General features: G+C 35.1%; 1 long non-coding RNA gene across 1 annotated transcript; it reads right to left on the bottom strand.

Annotated features, from left to right (window-relative positions):
- Positions 1-1,468: 1,468 nt before the first annotated feature.
- On the bottom strand, positions 1,469-3,154 carry LOC140172110 (uncharacterized). Its single transcript, XR_011861668.1, has 3 exons — positions 2,826-3,154; positions 2,193-2,277; positions 1,469-1,521 (listed from the first exon to the last, which is right to left on the bottom strand). It is a non-coding gene; the product is annotated as an uncharacterized lncRNA (long non-coding RNA).
- Positions 3,155-26,659: the final 23,505 nt, after the last annotated feature.

Here is a 26,659-nt window from a genome sequence, read left to right as displayed (position 1 = left end):
AAGTTCCAATATATGTGTAGACTGCATAACTGATTGTCATATGTTAACATACGGTACGTATAGTTCTGTTATAGTCATCGCCATCATTATTATTTATACATATTATAACATGTTATTGGTTACATCAAAAATAGCAATTTGTGTATGAATGTATGCAAGTGATTGATTGCACTTTTACGCAAACACTTTATGTATTTCATATTAACCTGTTGCTAGAGCAGTATTGCTGTCAGCAACGTGTTTGAAAAGTGAATAGATTGCACAGTAAAAACAGCTCAGAGCACATACCGCTAAATAAAACGAGCTTCCATTATTAAAAGTACAGGTAAAAATAAGCCAGAGAAGCATGTACAATGCAATGAATGCTTACACAGCAAAAAATAAAAGCTCAATATTGAGTAAAATATTACTCATCACGATAGTAAAAAGGGAGCTAGTCGAATTTTGAGTAATTTTTACTCAGCTTCGGTTGATTAATTGTTTACTCAGCACATGTTGATTAAACTTTACTCAATATTGAGTAGTTCCCTTTTTACTCAAAGATTAGACTAAAATTTACTCTTTCACTTGGAGTAATATTTGCTCAACTTTTGTTGAGTAAAATTTACTCAAAATTCGACTAGCTCCCTTTTTTACTCAAAGATGAGAGTAAATTTTACTCATTGACTATGGAGTAATATTTGCTCAACGTTTGTTGATTAAATTTTACCCAATATTGAGTAGCTCCCTTTTTTGCTCTGAAACAAGGAAAAATTTACTCGTTTAACCTTGAGTAAAGGTTTACGCAAGTGTTGATTAAAACGATTACTCATTATTTGAGTAAAACTTAAGTGAAAAGATTTGCAAAATGATGAAGAGTAAAGTGTTACTCAACATTTTGAGCAACATGAAACGTATTTTACTCAACAAATATTGAGCAAAAAAAACTTTCGAGTTGTATTGTGGCTCCATCTGCAGCTGGAACAAAGCAGTATTTTAAACTAAAAGAATGAAAAGAATACGAAATTAAATATAATATTCTGCATTTTCCTGGTTTTATTTTCAAAATAGGTATCAAATAAATCACAATATAGCATGTCTATTGTCTCATTACCCAATGTGAGCAAACATAGAATAAAATAGAAGCCGGTCACCTCTCCCAAAACTTTTGATGTGAAAAAGTCATTTGAAAATTAATGTTATAGATGCTGAGTGTTTTAAAAGGACAGAAATTAAGTCTTCACTTCATTATGTTTTAACACTCAAGAATGGTCTAATGTTACCAGGTTCTTTAGTAGCTGATATAGTGTCCAGGAACTGCCAAATAGCAGTGATCAGCCTGTACATGTACTGGATATGCTAAGTCATTGTATGTGAAGGATTTGGTATATCTTGTGCACAAGTTCTACAACTTTCATCACTGTTGCGCATTGAAAAAGCTTGCCTATCCATTATAAAAACACTGTTCTGGATTCACAAGTATATAAATGGCAGCGTGCGTCCAGTAAAGTTGGCGAGGAACCAGTCCAAAGCTGTGCCTTCCTGAAACATGTAAAATAAAAGAAAATGTAATAAAGGACATTAATTTCATGGATTGGGACTATTCAAGTGAAATAAAGCCTTAAAATAGAAAATCCACCACCTTTTCATTGTATCAACCATAAATCAAAATTTGTTTGGTACTCGAAAGTAATGAAGTAGATGGAAGGTTTAAAATATAAATAACCAAATTTATGGATGTCTTATTTTTAAACTGTCTATAATTGGTCAGATGGTATGTAACCAAAAATGAAAACTCTTGCTGAAATTCTTGAAATATTAAAGCAAATATGACATATCTACATGTAATTTACATTGTAATCACCCATTGCATTGGCATTTCTACTTTCATGCGATTTTGCAAATATTTAAAATATCTTTATAATTATTATATTATTATTCCTGTGATAGCGGGCAATGCTATTTTCAAGGGGACAAAAACTTTAGGAGACAAGAATTTACAGAAATGGTAAACAAGATAATTATAAGATTCGCGCTTGATTATTCAAAGTTCACGATAGCCAACACCTGTCGGGTGAGGATGAGAGGTTCTACATGGGGTTTTCCCCTTGGCATTTGAGGTTTCATGAACTACACATTCAATGAACTACATGTATTCTGAAATGTACAAAGAAATTGGCAAGTTAAATGCAACATTATTGATAGAAATTTACCTGTTGACTGACGTTCGTGCATTTTCTTCAACACCTTTCCTGGAAAGAGGTAGGGCAGCACAAAAATCCCGAAGTCACATCTGATCTGTAAGTAAAATATAGATCAATATTATAAATGCACTGAAAAAGAAAACTGCCTATGGAAAAAAAATTTCAAGTGATATTTTGCAATGGTTTCACTCTCCTACTACATATAACTGCAAAAAAAAAGTTATGTGGCACGAGTCAACATCAGGATCAGGGACGTAGCAAGAGCTTTGGGGCATATGGACAAGGAGTAGTGTGAGGCCTTCTAAACATCTCCTTTATCAGACCTATCCCTATCCACTTCATTTTCGCTTTTGCTCGGGGCCCATGGACTTTGTCCACCCTATCCGCTTGCTGCTACGCCCCTGGTCCCCAGGCCTGGTCCACATCAGCGTATGTACTTCGAGGTTGCTCAGACTAGTACATAAGATATACGATCGCAAATATACAAGTACACAGCTAGCATGGTGAGCCGATGCCCATACTGATAAGCTTAACTAACTTAAAAACCTGTCTATATCCGGTTCAAATCATACAATAAGATTTCTAAATTGTGTAACAGGTATATGGACATAAAGTTATGAATAATAGTAATGAAATTAGTACCTTCAAATATTGGTTGTACTGCTGACAAACTCCATTCCACCAGCAGACACTGCACCTCCGCATCCCGGCTCCGCTTTTATACGCCATGATGACATGAATTTTAATACGTCGTCGAATTAAACTTACTCCGCGTGTTGAATTTACTACGCGATTTGAGTAAAATACAATGTGGCGATTGAAATATTTTACTTCTTTCCATTGACCATTTTTTACTCTGGCAAAGAGTTGTGTCAAATATCGTCTTTTACTCGTTGATGAGTAAATAATTGGTCTATTTTTTAATCAACATACTTTAGTCGGTAGCACTTTACTCCTTATTTTTTGCTGTGTAGAGGGTAATTTGGTGTCAATTTAGAATTGATTTCTGGGGAAAGTCCTATATAAATTTATTAATGTGTTTATTAACCTAAAATTCTGATCGTGATACATGCACTATAACTAAAAAATATATATAAGTAGACACAAAATGAATATTGCGATATGCGGGCGTAAAGCCCCATCAATTTTGTCAACATACATATACCGTAAACGTTCGCCTAATGGCGCTATGGAGTTCATGGAAATGAGAGAGCGCCATCCCTGTAAAAGCCGACTATTATCACTGATCATTAAGGGTACGTGTAGTTAAAGGGTGAAACCTATCGACACATACAATTATGAACAAGATCGAACAAACTTGTTCATGATAATGCGGTAATCATTCACCTGATACGTTGTGGCCCAGTGAGCAGAGCATTAGACTATAGTGCGAGGATAAAGAGAATTTGTGGAGAAGATTGATGGTTCGAATCTCATGCAGTAATTTCTGACAGATTATGATGTCTGTCAATTTTTTTTTCTGATTTGAGGACATTTTATTCTCTATTTTCTTGATTTTATCTTTAACATTGTTTATATAATTTTATTATTTTATCTTGTATGTGTCTTTTTTCATGATTCTTTGTTTTTATCGTTTCATTTTAGAGTAACTCAATCCATTCAATCAAATTTTGTAATGAACCTATTTGATTGTATAGGCATTTGTTATGTGTGTGAGACGAACTGTCGCGTGCGACAAGTCTTTCAATTCGCGCGAGTGTCCTTGCCTATGCATCAGTGGTCATAAGAGGTATATCATTTTATTCGAAGGGGGGGTCCCAAATATACGGGGGTCATAAAGTCTTGGAAAGAATAATAGGAGGGGTCATAAAATGTTTTATGACCAAAATGTAGGGAGTCACACGATGACCACAGAAAGTGTGTTATTTTATTCAAAAAGACTGATTTCAATACAATTTTGGGGTTTGGGATCATAAAATGTTTGTTGCCGAAATAGGGGGTGCGCAATTTTATTGACGCAGACTTTTTGTAAATTTGGGACCCCCTTCCGAAACAAAAAAGAAAACCCTCTAAGAGGATTCAATAACCTCTGCCCCAATAATCCCTAGCTTGTTTGAAACTGTTCCACGGAGGATGTATCATAATAGGCTCAGTCTTCAAATGATATAAATAAAATTTGAATGAGTGAACGAACAAAATCATACAACGACCAACTGAATAGAGGCTGTGTATATGACGTATCATCCCGTAAATATGGCGGACTACTCAAATGCATTCAACAAAAGCATGATTGCATCTACCGCGACAGTTCGTCTCACACATGTATAACAAACTGCACTACGATCAAATAGGTTGATGACAACATTTGATTGAATGGACTGCACTGCGTCATGATAACGGGGAAGAAACCGGTTCAAATCCTTTGTTTGGAGCCAATCGATAAACGCAAGGCCTCTATAGCTATCATTGAATACCGTGTAATTAAATACTGGCTAGGATTCCACAACACAATGAGAACATGTTATAAGGCGCTTTGGAAGGTACACAATACCCCAATGTCTTTCCTTATTATGTGCACTCAACAACTATTCAGTATCGAAGCCCGGTATCGAAGTTACGTAACGTTACTATGTCAACGGGATCACACGCTTTCATTACTTTTACTTAAAAGTAATGAACCACGGTCGAAACAATCAGTACACAAAAAAGGCATACCAAAATAGCGTGATCGTAATGATCGCTATACAAACAGTGCTTGGTTCCGATACCATCACGGAGTTACGTAACTTGATCAATGGTCTGATCTACTTGGGTTCGATCCTTTTAAGAAAAGAAAAAATAGCTGATCATTTATAATGCATAAATGAATAAAGTAATGGAGTTACACAATTTGAAACATTGAGGCGTTCTATTTTTCAAAGGTCATTTACTGTTAAGGGGGTACTACACCCCTGTCCAATTTTGTGCCTATTTTTGCATTTTTCTCAAAAATTATAGCGCATTAGTGACAAGTAAGATATTTATATTATAGGGGCAAGGACTACAACTACTGCACTGGAAATTTTATTTCAGCACAGACAACAGTTGTGGAGTTACAGTCAAAAATGAGGGAAAACCAATATTTGATCAATAAATCAATAACTACTTGTCTTGAGTTGCTGAATTTGCAGTGCAGTAATTGTAGTCCTTGCCCCTATAATATACATATCTTACTTGTCACCAATGCACTATAATTTTGAGAAAATGCAAAAATAGACCTAAACTTGGCCAGGGCTGTAGTACCCCCTTAAATGTAGTGGAATATATCACGCATTGATAGGTAGCAGGTGGAGCAAATTTTGTCAGCGGTTTTTGTTGCCGTTTGTTCGCAGTGCCTATTTATCTAAAAAAAAATATGAAAATTAAAATTAAATTAAGAAAAAAATCACAATAAAAAAATCACAATATTCGTTCGTAAAATGGGGACAAAATCCAAAAACATTTCTTGACCCTTCTTCACATAAAAGTGGGGGCAGAAATCAAGATTCGAACAAGTGCCATTCACCATTCAAGGCGCACCCTCTACCGACTGAGCTAACGGGTCAGACAATAGAAGGGTGTAATTTTGAACTGAAGAATATTTAAAAAATATGAAGAAATTACAATTACAAAGATTTATATCGTATGAATCGATTTACAAATTAAGTCCAATGTCACTTTGAGAAAGAATACCTGAAGAAACCCCAAAACATTTGCTGCTCTAGCAACTAACCTAGTGACCTAAAGTATTGGGTCATGTCACGATATTTTTTCTGAGGCATTATGTCCAGGTTGCTCAATTTCACATACACGTATCCTTAATGCTGTTGAGATTTTACAAGGATGGCGCTCTCACATTTCTAAGAATCCAAAAGCGCCATTAGGCGAACGTTTACGGTATGCATCTTTGCACTTCCGCCCACAAATTAATTGCATTCGCGTTGATCATCTGTCAACAGATTCGATTATCTTATTTTTGTGATAATTTTTGAACGAATCTAGTTTATTTGATACATTCAAAATTAGATTCCAACGAATACTATAAGTTGTTTGCAGGTGCAGTCGACCTTAAGCTGTTGATGTGTTTTTATACATAAAGTCGCCCACTTTATACCATATATGGAGTGATGTTGGTAAAGATAAACCTGATGAATATCGACGTCATTCTATGGTAAATATGCACACCATAAAACAAAGTTTGAGTGGTCATACCATTTGGCACATTTAATGAAACTCAATAATATTATACTGCCGACAACGGAATTCTCTAAACGCCAATAGCAATCTTTATTGTTTCTGATCAAAGTTATGACAACTCAAACTAGTGAGGATCGTCTCTTTTGATGTTTTCATGTGAATTGCCACAAACTGGGATCATGTCGACAGGCCCTTGTATGTTTCACTTTTATATCAGACACCCTTGTATATTATACAAGGATGTATGATACAAATGGGTGTGGCGAAAAACACTTTGTTTCGGATTAACTTGGAACTCTCGGAGACATTTACTGGGGTACAAGGTTGTTTTGGTGGGTTTTCTTTCTTTTCATGAATGAAACCAAGCTAGGAAAGTCATCAGGTTACAAGGTAACAAAATGGATGTTTGAAATTATTTTATTCTTGATTTATGATAATACATTATTTAATACAACTTCATCAGCCGTTTATTTTTAAAACTTGCTGGTCATACTGCTATAGAGTACCGAAGTGATGACGTCACAAAAAACTTTTTTTTGCATTTCAGCGTTTTGAATGTATCGGTGGAGCATGATGAAAACATCCACAGTCCAAATTTGGTGGGAATCGGATCATGAGGGCCCAAGATATGGCCGCATGAATACTTAATGATCCGATTCCCACCAAATTTGGACTGTGGATGTTTTTCATCATGTTCTACTGAAATATGGTCATGAAAATGCTGAAATGCAAAAAAGAAAATTTTATGACATCACTCTTTGGTACTCTATACCGCGCGACAATAATATATATTGTACTAAGAAAATCAAAATATGAACACCACATACCCACTCTTCACAATACCAGCGAGACACAGACAGTCAGTGTAAGTTAATACAAGTCAGTTTGTAACTGGAAATACGATAATTGTAGACCTACTATATAGTACCAAGTAATGTGGCACAAAATGTTTATTGATGCAGGAGCTTAAGGTTATGCGAAGCAGCCAAAAAATCGATTTTCATTATCTGAATCAATATATTATTGAAAAATAACACTTTGGTATTTTGCAAAAGTTCATTCTACAAATCATATACTTTGAAAACCTGCTTAATTTATTTTTGTTAATGAGTTTTACAAAAGTGTTGTTGCTTCAGCCCTCTTTATAACATAACTCAAGAACCACAGGACCTACAAAAGTATATCTGTGATATTTGAATTCTTCTACACGCTTAATGTAACCTGCAATGGACAATCGACATCACCCAAACCTTCATGCGAAATATTTCTTGCATATTTTGGATCACATCCTCACTCTCTCTCGGCATGGCGTCTTCATGGTCTGGGAGCGGGTTGGGCCAACGCACATACATTAGTACCGGTTACTGTGGTGGTGACAGTGGCCCTCCTTTCAATAGGCCTTCGGTTAATTTTAATTTTCCTCCTCTCGTCGCCTTGGTAAAATTTATGTACGACCTAATGACCATCCATATTTGTTTGCCTGTTTTTGGATAGGTTTTTTCCCTGTTTGCCTTTCAAACTGTTTCTAGTGGAACTGTGTTTCACACCTATTGTTAACCTGACCTAGTTTCATGTGTTATTCAGATTTCTTTTATTATTGTTCTTCTAGCGGCTATTGCAAGCCATTAGGGTTATAACTTGCAGCTTTTTTAAAGCTACGTGCAGCGGAGCCGTTTGACCAATCATGATCGTCACTTTAATCACGTCACGTGGTTGGGTCGTTAATTAAATGTAGTATAGTACTAGCTATAAATAACGAGCGGGTCAGGAGACCAAATCATAGCATGTGCCAAGAGAACATGTTGCTAATGTCTGGCTAAATGATACACAAAACAGATCTATTATCATGAGTGTTTCCAAGTTTACATCGTATTTAATTGCATACTGTATACCTGGGGCTGTATAAAACAGGGGATCTGAATGTCAAACAACACTTACTACTGATGCAAAGCGCTGTGTAAAGAGGAGATAATATACAGTAAGCCAAAAAATTAAGGTACCAGTTATGTTCACCCTTGCATATCCTAAACAAAGACAGATATGTCATAATTGGAATCAACAGCCAATAGCTGAATCTTTTAGCTCGAATTTAAGACCTTATTTGTTGAAAATAAAGATATAACGATCCAAAAACCCAAGGAAGATGCCAATGTAAAAGTTGCAGTTGCCTACATTGCGCGTCCTATTGATTTGCACACAATGCGTTCATGAACAAGAGAACCAGGGCCGTGCTTCCATTGATTAACACGTTAAAATTAGCATCGTGCTTTCATTGATTAGAACACAAAAGTGCAACTTTTGATTTCGTTTCTTTATTATATTAGGTTTTAGACCACCGTTTCTTTAATTTTCAAACAATTTTAACAAACGAGGTCTTAAATCAGAGCTAAAGAATACAGGTATTGGTTGCTTGTTTTAATTTTGACACATTTCTTTTTATATAGGATATACAGGGGTGAACACAACTGGTACCTTAATTTTTTGGCTTACTGTAGGTGAGTGGAGAGCTGAGCCTATGTGCTTTCCAGGGACAATAAACTAATTCATAACAAAATCAGCATGCATCGCTTTTGTGTCATACAAACAAACAAACAAACAATAAACAAATAAACAAACCCACAGTGTTATGAAGAGAGAAAACGAACAAAGAAGTTGTTGGCTCTGGGTGGGATTCGAACCCGAGACCCCTCGTATGCAAAGCAGTAGGCCGCCGACACCTATAATAGTCATGGATCTAACGCTGCCCGGGCCAGCGAATCCGTGCCCATATATCACTTAGGGTGATTGCGTCATCACATCGCGTGGGATGCGTTAATAATTAGAAAATTCTAGGATACACGGAAAACGGAGATTGAAAAATATTGGTTAATATGTTGGCTAATGATCAATGCAATATTAGCTTATATTGGGCGCATCAGGCAAGCTTAAATAATATTTCAAACGTATTAAATAAAACTAGTAAAAATTATAGAAGACAAAATCAATTAATGTTGCAGCTTTTTTTGTGTGTCGGATCCCAACTGAATTTATCTGTTTAAATATGTTCAAGACGGCAGAGAAAATCTTTATAGACCGATTCCCATTTATGTTAAAGGTAGAAAAATCTCGATTATGGCAGGTTTAAAATAAGGATGTTTCAAATAATTCCTTTGTTACAACTTTGGTATTTTGTTAGTGACGGTGACTTTTTCTGATTCTCATTAAATATATGATCAAAGAAGCCCTTCATGGTACGAATCACTTAGGCTCAACAACTTTTTTTTGTCCTATAGCGCTATCGATGCCAAAGAGGAGGTACCGATGACACTTTTGTACAGTGCATTTGTTTTTTTTATTTAAATGAGAAACAATAACACTATACAACTTTTAATTATTATGCTTAATACAATTTATTATATCTCCAGGAATTGATGTTAAGAGTCATCGGTACCTAATCGGGCACCGATAGTTCTATAGGACCTAATTGGATGTGGTGCCTATTACCACTACCTCCTCTCGCCCACAAAACTTTCTTCCTCCTCCTGCTGCTTCTGCTCTTCCTCATCATCATCATCATCACCATCCGAAAACGTAACCGTCAATAAGTTGTTTTTTGTTTTGTTTTGTTGTTTTGTTTTGCAATTTAGGGATAATGTTCAGGAATATTATTTCGATAAAAATAAACTCACGAGTTTTCTTGTTTTATAATTATGACAAAATTGGGTCAAATACAGTTTTAAAAATGATGTGTGATAAGGTAATCTTAGCTTAAACTAGTAAAATTTGAAACGTTGAAACGTTTGCATTTGAAATTTATATTGTGCCATATAGAATTCACACGATTGATTGAAATCCAATATAATGCTGTCAAAATTGATATATTTACGAGGATATTTGCAGAAGAGAATGTATCATTAAATTTGTATTAGAAAAAAGAGCAGGCTAAATTGGAAGTGTATCGGGTATCGTAATACATTTTATATAATCTCGTATTAAATGAAGAACGTTACATCATCCAAGCGAAACATTTCCGGAATCTTGTTACATTTGGTTTTTTTTCACACTGTGTATAAAATAAAGATGACATATTAATGAATTTACTGAATGACCTAGTTTTGCTGTAAGAATGTTCACAAAAGGCAAGCTTAGCTAGCAGATTATTACAGTTTTAACGCAATATTACTATCACAATCTTGCACTCTGTGCTTTAATCACAAAACTTTATCCAAGTTACACATAGCTACATACGCAATATGTAAAGACTTCACAAAAGTAACTAAAAGTACAATCAAAATCTCCGTTGTTATTCTGCGTTGTGTTACACAAACATTAAATTGAAATTAAAACAATAAGGTTTAATCTACTCGAAATGACAAAAGGTTAATTCTAAAGATTTTCTTTCCTGGGTGATTTAAATCAGTGATGCAAATAGTTGCTTCCTTGTAGGATATGACAATCACGACGTTAATCTTCATCGTCTTATCATCAATATTACAAGTTACGAGTCGTTAATGACTCAAGATTAAAACACCTTTTATCCAAATTCACTTCTGAATGCACAACCAAAAAACACTGTTTGATTAAGTTAACAATAACAAAAACTTTGACCAAAAGTAAAGTATGATTTAACCATAAGTTTGTGAGTCAACATAAATATATACAATCAGTCAGAATCAACCAAATACTCTCTTTAGTAATGTTACTTAATCCAGCAGCTTTCGTCTTGGATTATATTTCTCAATGTTCTAAATGTATATCCTGACTCACGTGTCCTACGAAGATCACTGTTCAGCGAAGTGCACTGAAGACTTTGATATCCTTTGCATATAAAATCCTCGCACAGATTACATTTTACAATATGGCGCTCTTTTCACATTTCACCCAATTTCTTCAGAAAAACAGGCTTGCCTGCATATCCGCTGTTTCCACAAATATTGACAGATGTGTTGTTTCATAAACCAGACTTCAGCAAGTCGACAGAAGAATGTTTCCTTTCTTTGGAAGAGGTACCCTGTTTGACGTATTCCATATCTTCTCCGTTATTAATGGATAGTAGTACATTGACTGTAAGCACATTAGCTAGCCCACAACAACACTGTAATAACTGTAAAGAATTGTGTTTACATTTTCTTATAATACTAAACACTGGAAACTCCCATTATTATTATCTTTACAACATTATGTTATAATCTGGAATTTTACAAGTTCAATTATAAACATCCTCCTTTCACATTACCCCACTTCCTGGGGGATTCCATTATGATGCCATTTCACATTCTTGGGGAAAATCCAATCAATAACTAGTCCTGACTTTGTTTATTGTAATTGCATGGGGAATCTCAAAATTACATTACACACCAACTCCTTCAATGAGGTTTCTCCATCTCTCATATCTCTGATGAAATAACATTAAATTTTAAACGATGATAAATAATCAAGTTAAATTGACTTGTTTTGATTGCATAGCGCCAAGGCAACACACTCATCACTCATTTACAATAATATGATATCTTATCCGAAACAATCAAGCTCGATTTATTGAAAATTTCACAAAAACAGAGTGTTGTATAAAGTATCGAAGTTAGATATCCGGTGATTTTTTGATTAAATCGTTAACAAATGTATGAGATATTCCAGATCGATTATGACGCTTTTTTCGTCCCTTATACCTTGTTGCACTTTGTAGTTTACATGTAAGACACGACCTCTTTAATAAAACTAGGTCAATATGTTTTCTGTCAGTTATGTTCAAAGACTTGTTTTATAACATGAAAACCAATCAATCCGTGATAAGTAACAACGATAATAGTTCAATATAGAATGTCTTAGATGTGTGTGCACAGTCATGTGCCCAATCTCTGCTGAAAAAGCTGTTGGGAATTGTGAATGTTTAGGATTTGTTTTAATAGTTTATCGAAAAACGCATTTTCATGACTTTATATAAGCTTTTATAACGAACTATTGAATAAATAGTACACGATCTACAAAATCTACAGATTGTAACATTCTGTGGCTCCAATCCAGCAGTTTTCGAAGTCGAAGTTATTTTAGTGTCTCAATCCGGTGTTAGGGATGGCTTCGTGGTAGTAGAACTTAGTATTACCGAAGTAATGATTATTATAATACAGACAATGCCGGTTTATAAATTAAATATTTCTCTAATTTGGCTTGTCATAATCCAGAGGAGGCTTAAAGGCATTCCTACAATGCACTATGATTGGGAAATTTGACCAATATAACCTAATTTTAGAGGCAAAGTCCCCATTGCCACACACACAAAATGGTCATTTTAAAACTGCAGCCAACGAGCTAATAGTTGAGACTTAGGACTGATATTTGCTTTTCTTACAGGAAACATTCATATTGTCCCACTGCATTAATTTTATTCCTAAGTCTCGATGTTTTGAATGTTAAATAATAGGATAAAAACATCAGATATTTGCACACAATCCCAATGCAAAGTATGGTCAACTTGCCACATGTGTACAAAAACCAGACATACCAAGGTCAGAAACCCCATTGAGTCATGGGAATGTCTTTAAACATCCTCTGGTCATAATCCATGTATATTAATACAGATACCAAAATGTTAAGTGTTCCGCGCGCGAGTGATACACATATTCCTCAAGTTTCCCGGATTAGTTTCAGGTCTACATCTCCATTTTGCCAAATTCAGGTTACTTCAGCGTAAACATAATGACAATATTCTTGTTCTCTAGTCATGTGACTTTTGATGCTACCATCAGATGACCACGAGATGTAATGTAATGTAATGTAATGTAATGTAATGTAATGTAATGTAATGTAATGTAATGTCATGTCATGTCATGTCATGTCATGTCATGTAATGTAATGTATGTAATGTAATGTAAATTTTGTAATGTAATGTAATGTAATGTAATGTAATGTAATGTAATGTAATGTAATGTAATGTAATGTAATGTATATAACGGGCATAATTTACCCTAAATACTTTGTGAATAATTGTTTAGTACCGACATTGAATTGCAAGATCAAATATATAGTTTAAACAAATGCACTGTGGGTAACATAGTGCTAATGCCAATGCTGGAAGACCTGAATCCTGGTCAGGTATTATTCGTGAGCAATAATGTACATGGGCAATTTAGTGGATAATGAAAGCAACAATTTTCTGCGGCTATTTGATGCAATCTATGAGGAATATTATAATAAATAACACATTGCTAAGACCACTACATTAAGCTTCTATACACTTGATTTAATTACATAAAATAAGAATACTTCAATTTATGTAACTTCAATTTTATAAAAACATATTATTTTAATGAGTACAAACATAGGAATTAATTCACTATAATGAAGTAATTTGACACATTTACGTCATTTAAGAGAGCAAAAATAGCCGTACACAAACTTTCAAATGATTAATCATCGATTCATCTAAGGTTATCAATTCATCAACGTAGCGTGGTAAATGTGTAATCAAATTATGTAGTTTTCATTTACGTTGATCAAATACGTTCTAATGTTTTCTTTGATCATAGGGATTTACTTTTGGAATGACCACAGGGGTGACAGTGCATTTAATTAATTGTTTTGAATGAAAGTTAGTGCCAGCTAATGCACTGAACTTGTCTTGCTATTTTGAACTTGAACAAATGTAATGGGATCCCAGAATTATGTTCATTTCATATTCCACTCATGTCTTATAATGTGCTAGAATTGTGATATGATTGTCAGTTATGCGAATGGACACGACTAAAGAATTGTACTATTTAGTTCCCGTAATTGTCTCGAGACTACCAAGATACCTCACAGTAGATTGGTTTAAAATTGTTCTATTAATTTGACAAACTGACCGAACAAAATGATGTGCTGTCGGCTGAAACAATGGCGTAGGAGTCCGGGGCAGGAGTGACTTTCAAATTTTGGCTACTGGAACTAAGTTTGCCCTACTAAAACATGGACCTGCGAAAAGTCCAGTTACTCAACTGGACGGAGTGGTGGCAATAAGCTAATACTATTGATGTGTATTTTACAGCAATATTTTACAACTAGTTTACAGCAATGATTTATTCCTGATTAGTAAGGTCCCGGTGCTCAATCTTGCCGATTAACTTGTCGGCTTGCCCGGAACCCAAGCTACAGACCCACGCCGATGCAACTATGCTGAGAAATATAATAATGTTGCGATATGCACTAACAAAATGTGTGTCTACCCGATAAAAAGCCATGTTCAGTCACACGTTCATCGGCTTCATCGAACCAACTCCTGCATGTCTCGCAACCAGCTTATAACACTTGACAACAATACCCTAACAAATTACTGTCCTTGAGTGCATTGATGAGTGACGGATTATATCGACTGATCCACAAATTACTTACGGCGATTAAACTCAAGTAAGCACTACAATAAACATTAATATAAAGGTTTCGAGTAATGAATGACAAACCGCAGAGCAAGAAGATGGCAAGATGTTGCGAAGTTGATGCCCATAACTAGTCGCGAATTCGCAACCAGTGATATGGATATACTATATTAATTCATCGGCGTGCTGCGGCTTGAAACTGCAAGCCACAGGAGGGCCATCGAAGTTGACTTAGTCGGCGAGATTGAGCTCCGGGCCCTATTCCAACTTGAAGTCAAACGTAATGGAATGATTTTCTGTATGGAGTTCTATCATAAACGTTTCATTTGCAATTGTGTCGTGTAGTGTCATTTTGTTTATCGTGAATTGGAATCTTGACAGAATTACATAATCAAAGATTCTGCCAGCATTTATATTACATCAAGTGACAGTTACTAAGCACGAGGATTTGTGGCACATTTTTGGAACTAAAATCGTTTGTTATTCAGGTCTGAGAGCATCATTATTATTCTAGCTGTCAGAAATTATTGTTATTTATTGAAATGTATGTAAATCAAATATCATGTCTGATTCAAGTTATGCAAAGCGGCAAATGTCTGCTGCATGTAGGTTATCAATGCAGGCATTGTATTGAAAAGTACACTTTTTACATACGCTTTTATTGTGTCCAATGAATAACATGTTGTCCCACTGCGGCTTTTATATAGCTTTTCACACAAACACACATACATACGTCAACAGACGTGTGATTGTGTGATATATTGTATGTTATGTGAGTACAGGTCCCGGATGCTTAATTTCTTTCTGCAACCATAATGGGCCGCAATATATCACTAACCGCATAGTCCGAGGCAGGGTTCATTATTGTCAGGGTTAGGGTCTTAGGGATAGGGTCTTATGGCTAGGGTTAGTGTTAGGGTAAGGGTAAGGGTAAGGGTTAGGGATTAGGGTTAGGGTTAGGGTTAGGATTATATACGTATTTTTTAGTACTAATATACTAGTAATAATATATTGTGTGTATGCACTTTATTCCGTAATCAATAAGTATCATAAACAAACACCTTTCTGGCACATCGAATCATTGCACAGTCGTGTAGGCATTAGACTACGGATACATAGATTGTGGTTTCGAACCCCAGGTAAACCGTTGTAGAATTTTAATTCTATCGATTTCTTTTTATTTTATCAAGTAAGAGGAAATAATAATGGTAATAAACTCGTGTTATATCTAGCCTCATAAGCCTATAATTACATGTATGTACTATGTGTTATCGCATTGCGGTCCATTAAGGTTGCAGAAAGAAATTCGTCGGGTGCATCACATACTGGTCTATCTTGGATTTTCGACTTTTTTGATAAAATTGGTATATAGTTCTTTTTTACGGAGCTCTTCCAATACAACAAATTACAGACCTCAATTTTTCCTAGATAATTAGTTATAAAATGTTAAATTTAAACTATCTATGATTTTTTCAAAATACGAATTTCACATACTGAACTATCTCGAAAAAAACACGCATTTCTAGAAAATCGCAATTGAAAATCTTCGTTTTAAGTTTATATTTCTATAATTTAATTAGACTATGGATTTTCATAAAAGTGGTTTTAAATTAAAGCATATACTTAACAGATTTATTTAAGTGGAATCTTTAATTATATTTACGTATGTAATATTGCTTAAAACTACACTTAAGTTGTAAGCGCTCTTTAGCAAAGTCATAGTTCATTGAATTTACAACCGTATGACAAAACAGGTGAAATCAGTAATTTTTTGCACAGGAGTTGCAATTTAAAGATAATTGGTCATTGCTGATTCTAATATAAGTGTGCTCTTTCATTTAAAAAACATAAAATTCGAAAAATATTGTAAGGAACACTTACGGTTTTGACTTTTAAAACCTACATTTTGGTCAATTCATGTGCTTAGATAGGTAGTTTTCAACAGATTTACCACTTTCGCCTTGCTTTAACATTGAATTGTGTTATCTGTTGACCTAAAGTAAAAAGTGTTTTCGGGGGAAGTGTTAGCTTTCGTTGGATATAATATTTTTTTTCTGATTAGATGAAGGGAACACTTGAGGTTTTGGCAAAAACCAATCACAGATGTCTATTTTCCACAAGATCTTACACAGCTCTTATGATGGAAATATCTGTGTACTCGGGTGTATCGAGGTGGAAACCGTGCGTAGATGCCATTTATAAGAGAATAGTTTTTGTAATCAAACCTTTGCATATGAATGTAGCGAAGTGATACGCCACTATGACATTTCACTTTGTAACGATACGCCAATTTTAATTCATTAATTATTAATTAATTAGCTAATTTTGACTGCTGAGACTTAGCAAAATGAAGGAGAACGGCAAATTAAACATAATGTGCCAATTAAAAAAATTACATAAGAAGAGTATAGTACATGTTATGAAATATACAAAATAGACTGCAACAAAATAAAATAAGAATAAGAATACAACTTTGTGTAATGTCGACGTGTTTAGATTTTTGAAATCCTCGATTGCCTTAGTTTTATTTTGCGTATCATTATTTTAAATGTAAAATCTAAATAAAATGCCTTATAACGTCATAACTGATGTAGGTTAGTGCTATATTAAATAGATTTTAAACTGATATAGGTGAGGTTAAATCAATTTTCTCATATTTAGCACTTTAACAAACAATTTCAAGGTAAATTGGCAACGGCATTATTCTACTTGCAGAACGTAAATTGATAAATCATGAAATAGTATTGGGTACACTATATTTAATTTTGCAAGTGGTCGAACTCTTTTTAATGATAAATTTACTTTCTAAAATTAGTTTTATTATCGAATATAGAACTGTATAGAACTAGGATTAGAACTGATGTTTAGCATCACTAAAGGTGCTGTGGATAATGAAATTGGATATTTTACCCTAAGCAACGTACCCATGTAGTTGTGACGATAATTCGTCATCGCATATACAGCTCATATAGTTTCTTTAAATAATAGTATGTGCGCCATGCTAAATTATCTAGAAACGCTGCATGTTCGTCGCTTGCACGCGAGTATTGGATGTTAAACGTGCGTATCGGCATGGTCATCACTTCTGATATAATGAAAGACAGAGATAAAAAGACTAGTTCACGTCTGATGCTCTGACAACTAGGCAGAAAATGCCGTACTGCGCAGGCCGGCAACCAATCACGACGCACCTTTGCCCTGACGTCAGACGCGATCTAGTCTTTTTATCTCTGTCTTTCATTATAAGAATCAACCGAATGAAGTCGCATCTCATCTATATTGCACCAGGTAAGTATTTTATAGGCAAAATATCAAATTCTCGATCATGAGAGGATGTACCTTCTGCGTCAGCGTACTTTTCGTGGAATAACACGATCCCGCGACTTTCATGACCGAACCTTACCTTGCCTAGCGACGACCGTATTCAAAGACGGTGATTGGTCAATTCTTAAAAGCTGTGTTTGCGCCGTAAGCCTGTGATATTTGGGTAGTACGCTCGATGCAAATATCTCATTATCTATAGCGCTATCGGTGCCCTTAATAGGTTCAATACCACTAATTATCTTTTACACGGTTTTCAATTGGAAAATGGCTTCTTTCGGGCGGATTTTTCTCATATTTTGAACTCTCTACCGCCACCAATATCAGGTGAAACTGGATGATTTAGATGCCACATGTTTATGCCATAACTTGCCATGAGTATCCTTAATCTTAATTATGCGTAACCTTAACTATAAAATGCGTGAATGCGTAACCTGAACTATCACTGATGTCTTTTTTTTAATTTACATAACCTTACAAAAAAATTGGGCTATAATTCAAACAACCTAGTGTAACTGTAAGTTATCGACAACCTTACTTATCTCATCTACATGTTTTAATAGTCTATGGTGTTAAATGTAGCTTCAAAGTGTTTTATAGACTGCATAAACTTAAGGATACGATACATGATTTACCGACAAGTGACTCATTTTGGAATGCGATCATGAATTTTGAAGAAAAAACAGTTTCCACAGGCTTCGTTGGGACTCGAACCAGCGATTCTAAACTTCCTTCGATTACGCGTCTAGCGCTTTACCACTCGGCCACCGTGGCAGTTGAGCGGATGAGTGTAATGATAAAAGATAAATCTCATAATGCCATCTTTAGCCTTTTGTTTACTAAAAAAGACGCGTTTTGTAAAGATAGATTAGCCGTTTTATGCATAAATAGCACGAACGTTTGGGAAAGGTTTCAAACAAATAATAAAGACACTGATGTGATGATGAAATTGCGCAAGTCGGGAATTATCTGCGTCGCAATGTTTTGTTTTGGTTTTAGGAATTTGACCTTAAAATTTACGACTTCGTGACATTATCATTCGAAATCAACAAAAGATATTTAAACACTATATGTCCCCATTCTTTCACTAGAATGTTTTGTACATGTATGTGAAATAGCTTCAACAATGGTTCGCTGCATAATGGTAAAAATAGCCTTGAACTAAAAAAGGGCGAGAGGTACCATATTTACGGATTCAGGCTAAATTTAAAATTGATATAAAACGTTTGTTTTTTGATCGATTACAAAAATTAATTTTTGTCGTATAAAGAAATTGTATCTGGCGTGAATTACACTACAATTTTTATTCCTAGGGCTCTTTGACTTCTTCAAATAATTTTTTTAATGATAGAGTGAATCCCCTGGCCCTCTATAATTACGCACAAAAGATCGACCCCTTAATGACAACATATGGTCCTATCACTGCACTAACATGATTGATATGATCATTTTAAGGACAGTTGTAAAATGATTCATATGATCATTTTAGTAAGGTGACTAGGTTGGATTATGATATGCCAAACCTTTTTATGATGTCTCAAATGTGAGCATACCGGAATAAGAAATTTCAGCATGATTTCAAAGAAAAAGAAAAAAGAAAGAAAAATGCTACAATCTTTAGTGTACTAATTAATGGTTAATGATTGATTTTTATAATTAATTCATGTGTTTCATCACGTTTCTAGCAGAGAATGAGCACAGGATTCAGTAGGTGCCTGTGTTTTACACGCATCGTAAAATCTAGGACATCCGATTGTAAGCACGTATCATTGTTAATATACTATTTAGCACGGATTGGTTTTATTCGTTTTACTTTAAACGTAGCTGACAGAACATAGATATCTATTTCTATAAAGAGGTCGTCGTGTCTTACAGAGACATTATAAGCTACATGAGTATTAGTTGTCAAACTAAGCACCTTTGGAATCATCAAATTATCCACAAGAAGTTTATTCGATGGGTGGGAAATTCCAAGATCTATAGGCATATATTATGTTAATCAGTGTATGACATCACAGAGACTACTCCTGAAAGGAATTACCTCGTAGATTACTGCAATCTAAGGATCTAATAAGAACATAATAATCGGGAGTCTCGTAACCGGGGACTCCGAAAACGGGAACCCCAAAAACGGGTACCCTGAAAACGTTATCGAGATTGGCCTAGGGTAATCCCCATAAAAGTTCGTTTGTAGCATTATGACGAGGTTTTAAGGGGTCCCCGTTTTGAGGGTCCCCGGTTTCGAGACTCCCCATAATATCACTGGTACAGCTAGTTTTCCTAATTCTGTAAAAAAATTCCTTGGTGTTCCCTTGCATTCCTTTTCGATCATGGGGTATCCTCTTTATGGATTACAAACCACTGCCTAATACAGCATCAGGAAAAACAAGGACAAAAATCATGACAAACAAGGAAATTTGTTTTAGAACCCTTTTATTGTTAAACATGATTTTCCTTGTCATTCCTTGTTGAGGATTTGTGATTGCGGTAGCTGAAATGCAACTATTAATTATTCACTCACAACGGTGGTCAACCGATATCTATTGTTGTACAAGGTACAAGGCGAATTTGGTTTTGAAATGAGCAAAATTTTGAGTTACACTTTTGCAGTGTAAAATTAATTTTCTCGGCCAAATCCAGGTGTTAAACTTAGGCGTGAAATTCAGTCATTTAGTATAAGATTTTCGATTTTGATACGCTTCAAGTTGGCATGCGAGCTTTGTTTTTAGCTTTTCAAAGTAATATAGTTCTCTAATGAAGGATTTCCCCCCAACTGTCTAACGCACATCACCGTAAGCTATATATCATAGTTTTGTCAGAATTTCCGTTTTGATTGCACCATTTTTCAATTCCGACTACCAATTTTGTCAAAATCAACTCGTGAATGTACCCATGGATGGGTGATTTTGCAAGCCACAATAGAAATAGTGATTATTTCTGCTGGTTATATTAGAAATGAAGTACTGGTTGGACATTTTGGCATTCTGTTGTAAACACGTATCATCGTTAATACACTAGTTAGCACGAATTAAATATTTTTATGTTAATATCAGTCAGGTTTTAGTACATAGCTGACAGAACTCACATAATTATACCTAGTTTTATAAAGAGGTCGTGTCTTAAAGATAAAAGTTACACGGCGGCCTGAAGTGTCTCACATTTCAATATCTAGATGTTGTTTACGATTGTACTATTCAAACCACTCGATAACTGCGATATACAACACTGAATATTTCTTGAAAATGTTGAATACACCAAGGCCAAGCTTGACTCTTTCGTATAAAATATCATTTTTTGTAATTGTATATGATTGATGAGCGTGTTGTCTCATACGGAATATTGGCGCTATAATATATCAAAACAAGTCAAATATCGCAAGATTAATGATAAGAGAGTAGCAGTATAAGACGTACACAGATGATGCTGTGATTATCATCCCACGGAAGCAACAACATATCTGCCAGAAAACAATATGAATACACGCATTTTTTTTCTCATTTAAACACTGACATACTCAAAGGTCTAAAGAAACCTAGCGTAAATTCCACACTTTTGACTTACATTCAATTTGATTTTGTATGTATGACAGATATGATACACGAAGAATTTACAAAAGAAGTGTAGCTTTCATGTTTAACTATAGCTATAGGATAACTGTTGGTCACCTTGGAGGCGCTATATCATATCTAGAAAAGACAACTAGTAGTTCTATAACATACCTACAGCAAGGTTAATAATCCAATTCATTAATAATAATAATAATAATAATAATTATGTTTGTATTCATTGTGCAACACAATCGGTATTTGTTTTTTAATTTTAAGATTTCCCAAAAGTGTTAAACACAGGATTTATGACAATAAGAATATATTCGGAAATACTTTTTTTTGAACGATTCAAAGATTTTTTGTTATGGTATGACATGAAATGTGTGTATTACGGTAATTGATATTATTTAAATTTACTCCTGCTCTTTTTCGCTTCTCAATATCTCTTCTTCAGACATCAAACGATACTATCCATTCTGATACATAGTATTGCTTTTCAAACGTACATTTGAAGAATAAAGGTGCAATAATTACTTAAAATGCAAAAGTTTAATCATTTCTAATCGATGCGTGTTTTCATTTCCTCAACTTTAAAGAGAACTTGACCTCATTTTAACATATAATATTTATATGGTAATGTGAATGATTTTTATTTTACCTATATTTTATGATTACTAACTATAGCTATGTGTAAAATTACACAACACACTGGCCTTGTTATTGACATCAATTTCATTCATGCAAGATATGTCTCCAGGGACATGGTCAGATTTCTTGGTGGTGAGGAGGGGGATAAAGAATATCTTCCCGGTTTCCGTGGTGGTGGTGGTGGTGGGAGGGGGGGTATTAAAGACTAAAACAAATATCCCGGTTGCATAATTTTGACCCGGTATTATCGGTAGGATATATACATATACCTGTTTTTTCATGTACATGTAAAGTTTTCAAGCTTCTAAAATGTCCTTTATTTGCGTAATTAGCGTGCAAATATTTGTTGTTTTACACAATTTTGTTCCATGATCGGGGTGAATTTTGGTGGGAAACGGGCAGTACAATTTTGTGATTTCTTTTCCCTTCTTTTCTTTTAGTTTCTTCTTTTCTTTTTCTTTTTTCTTCTTTCCATTTTCTTTTCATTTTTTGTCAGAGGGCCCTCTGTCCCCTTCCCGGCTGGCTAAGCCACTTTGATGATATTGATACTGACAACGACGATCGTTTTTAAAAACCTTTTCCGACCATGAGCGCCACTCCTAATCCATACATTTAGATCAGGGGCGTAGCCAGCTTTCTTGGTCAGGGGGGGCAAAATAAAATTTTGGGGGCACAGACGAAAAAAATTGCAGTTGCATCATACAATACATAGAGACTGTATGTCTTCGAGCTTCTCGAAAAGGGCATTATTGGGATGAGGTGCGCGCGTAGCGAGAAAAAATGGTATTTTACACTATTTTCGCCCATTATCCGGCTAAAAAGGGCTTTATTGTTACAATGTGCGCGCGTAGCGCGGCAAAAAATTGTATTTTACACTGTTTTGGCCCTGGATTTTGCTAGAAAAGGGGCCCCTTGCCCTTTTTCTTTTCATTTGCCCTCCTGATTTTCTGCTTAATTTTTTGTCAGAGGGGCACTTTTTCTTTCATTTTTTTGTCAGGGGGGGCACTCTGTCCCCCCTGCCCCCCCCGCTGGCTACGCTACTGATTTAGATGGTATCAGACATAACAACGTTTTATGTCTTCTTTTTTATTGCTATTTAGCTCACACCCAAAGCGCTCAATATAAAGTAAGATCGAGAAAGGAAACTATCAATATTCCATTGACCATTACGTATCATCCAATATTCTTCCATTTCCGTTTTCCGTGTGTACTAATAGCTTCTCATTTTTAATAATATGCAGTTTCCTATTTGCGAGTAACGTAATTCCTACTTATATAGCCCATAGCGTCGTGTAGTATCATTGCATCGAGTTATCAACTTGCAAATATACGCAAGAAACTCATAATCAAATGCTGAAGTTATATTGCGACAATTTTTTACAAAAAGTACATTTCAATCGTGTAAAAACAGAATTTTGACACATGTTGAGGGCGTCCTCCTCAGCAAATGTTACAATATGGCTTTAAGGAGGGGCTAAAAAAGATTCAGAACGGTCTCTTGAACAGATACCTATATAGGGCTACATGGTCTCTTCTCATACTACGGTAAGTAGCAGATCTGAACTGAATACGAACATATCCGTAGGCTTTCATGTTTAAATGAGCGGCCATTCTGTGATTCTTGCGGAGCGACGCTCTCAAATCGGTATAGGCAGTTTGTACACAGTACAGTGTGACTGGTTATATCGACCAGTTCATGGCTATTAAAATGATGGCAAAAAAATTGTGTTTAATCCGTAATATGTAACTTGTTTTAGCGTTTTAGCTCCATGAAGATGAGCGGAATGGATAACCCTTCGCAAATAACACGAATGTTAAATTTAGCGGTTAAAACTTGTTTTGGCAGAACGATGTCTAGGCTTGTCAATTTGGTTTTTAATGTCAGACAAAGTATAATTAATCCTGCTCTGACCAAGCTCGGCATCGCCACATACTATTATAAAGAATAACTGAATAAATTATGCTTACACTATTCTTCTGTTGGTCTTAGGATAATAAGAAATTAAAGAAACTTTGGAGTTACCTCCGATGTTAAATTACATGCAAGTAGATGCCCAAAGCAATTCAGACGAAAATGCCAGAAGAATTGCGGTAGAGAATGCATAATAATATTGCTGAAAAGAAACTGCATCGTCATGCAAACTGGAAATAATACTGCGGTATAATGGGCTATTCCAGATATTATCCACACCCCCACCAAAGATGACACTGGGATTTCCCACTCCTTTTCTTCTCAATATTGCATGGGAATTCCCATCATGAAAGGTGCATATTGCATGGGAATTCCATGATGAAAGTGTCTCTTTGGTGGGAATTCCCATCATTAAACACACCTTCTTGCATGGAAATTCCCATCACAAAAATGCCTCTCTGAGTAGGAATTCCCATCATTAAAATGCAGTACCTCACACCCCAAAGATGAAACTGGGATTTCCCACTCACTTTCCTGTCAATATTACATGGGAGAGGATAATTTTGGAAAAAATGGGGTCTTTTTGTGACAGGAAAACAAAAAAGGGGGTCATTTGGTGAGAGGGAGTTCATTTAAACAAAAAAGGGGGTCATTGGGTGAGAGGGACTTGAAAACACATTTTGAGGAGATTTTGAGTTCAATTTTACCCAGCATTTTACTTTTTTTTCAAATGATTTTTGTTGGCATCTTCGCAGGGAATCTTGGTGCCGAATTTAGCTACCCTTTTTGAGTAACAGCTGTACGATTAAGGTAGGGCTACCCTTTTTTGACATTTTTTGCTTTAACCGAGATAATCGCGTACCACGCCGGGCAGTGAAAGGCCCTTTTCATTGCTTTTCTGTACGCGGATGTGCCTCTCCCGGGAAATTGGGACAACATATTAATTACGAACAAAATCCTACAAATATTGGAAACCTTAAACTTAAATATTTGAATGTAAATGGTACAAAATGTCCTAGTAAGACATAAAACTGTGACCTCAAATCATCAATTATAGGTGTTGGTGTTGTTTCTAAAATAAATATAGTTTATATATGTTTTGAATTTATTTTGTTTTCTGGTGATTTTTTAAAAGTTTTCAAAATATAATAATTATATAATAATATAATATAATATTTATTGTTAAAAAAAAGTAGAGTATCCAGGTTTGGTTGGCATAAGCATGTTATAATATTTGTGGTTAAAAATGCAAAGTTTGTAATTATGAAAGGTCAAAGTTAAATTAAAAGTAAAAAGGGGTAAACTACTGGGAGCATGGACCACAAAAAATTGGGTGTATCTAAAGAATGAACTTCAAATTCAGGCAGGCATGCAGATAACCAGTAAAGAGAATTGTGTTGCCACTTATTACACCCAAGGTGTATTGTTACACCAGAGAGTTTTTTAAGCAAGGTAATTCGCCGTAGAAATAGTGATGTAACAGGAATAATTGCCATAGAGGGTAGGTGAATACAATTCTTGAATGTATTGCCCCGCACTAGATGTACGCTGTAACTCTGCATCGCAGAGAATATTGTATCCAAGAATAGATCATGTATCAGGATTAACCATTGCAATAGGTTTAAACAATTTTTGAATATATCGCACTAATGTGTTCACACGGTACCTCAGCATTGAACCATAGATGTAAAAGAACAGGGATAAAGACCTGGATCGTAATTTTATAGAATATTCATATCATGCTGATCACTCACACCTGTAAGGTTAGTATCTTTGAAAAGAGTAGTGTTGTATTTAATGTATGATTGCAGACATAGGTGGTGAGACACAGGTGATGAGTGCAACCTGCTAGTAGCACAGGGCGATAATTAAAAAAAATAAAACCTATTCCTATGGTAGTTAATCCTGTTACATCATCACTTCTACGGCGAAAAGAAATTTCACATTATGCTGACATCATACACACCTGTACGATTAGTGTCTTTGAAAAGAGCAGTATTGTATTTAATCTATGATTGCACACATATACAGAAATGGCAGGGGATGAGTGCAGCCTACTCATAGTGCTGGGCAAAACATTCAAAAATTGTATTCATCTATTGCTATGGTAATTAATCCTGTTACATCACTACTTCTGAGGTGCATTAGAGCACACATTTGCTGGATATTTTAAAGGGGAGTTTTTACTTTTACTTTTGAATTTTCAGCTGTGATGTGTGCATTCTAATTATGTGATGCGATCAAGCAAAATTAGTCGGAAATCATATTGATTTTGAGATATAGCCAAACAAGGAAAATATATCCTTTTCTTTTCTCTTGTTTTTTAAACTCAATTGCTCATATCTTTGGAACTGGTTGTTTAATTTCAATGGGGTTTCTGCAAAATCCAGCTTTGTAAATGTTCTTTAAATCTTTACTATCCTATAAGAAAAAAGAAACTGAATATATAGAAATGAGTTTGAAGGGTCTTTTGGTGACAGAAATGCTGTTGGGAAATTCGGCCTATTCCTCCCTCCTCTACTCGCCCTCCTCTACTCTCCT

This window comes from Amphiura filiformis, chromosome 15, assembly GCF_039555335.1.
Source record: "Amphiura filiformis chromosome 15, Afil_fr2py, whole genome shotgun sequence".
Classification (NCBI taxonomy): Eukaryota; Metazoa; Echinodermata; class Ophiuroidea; order Amphilepidida; family Amphiuridae; genus Amphiura; species Amphiura filiformis.
The sequence above is the reverse complement of the archived record's forward strand: the minus strand, read 5'-3'. Positions and strand labels throughout refer to the sequence as shown.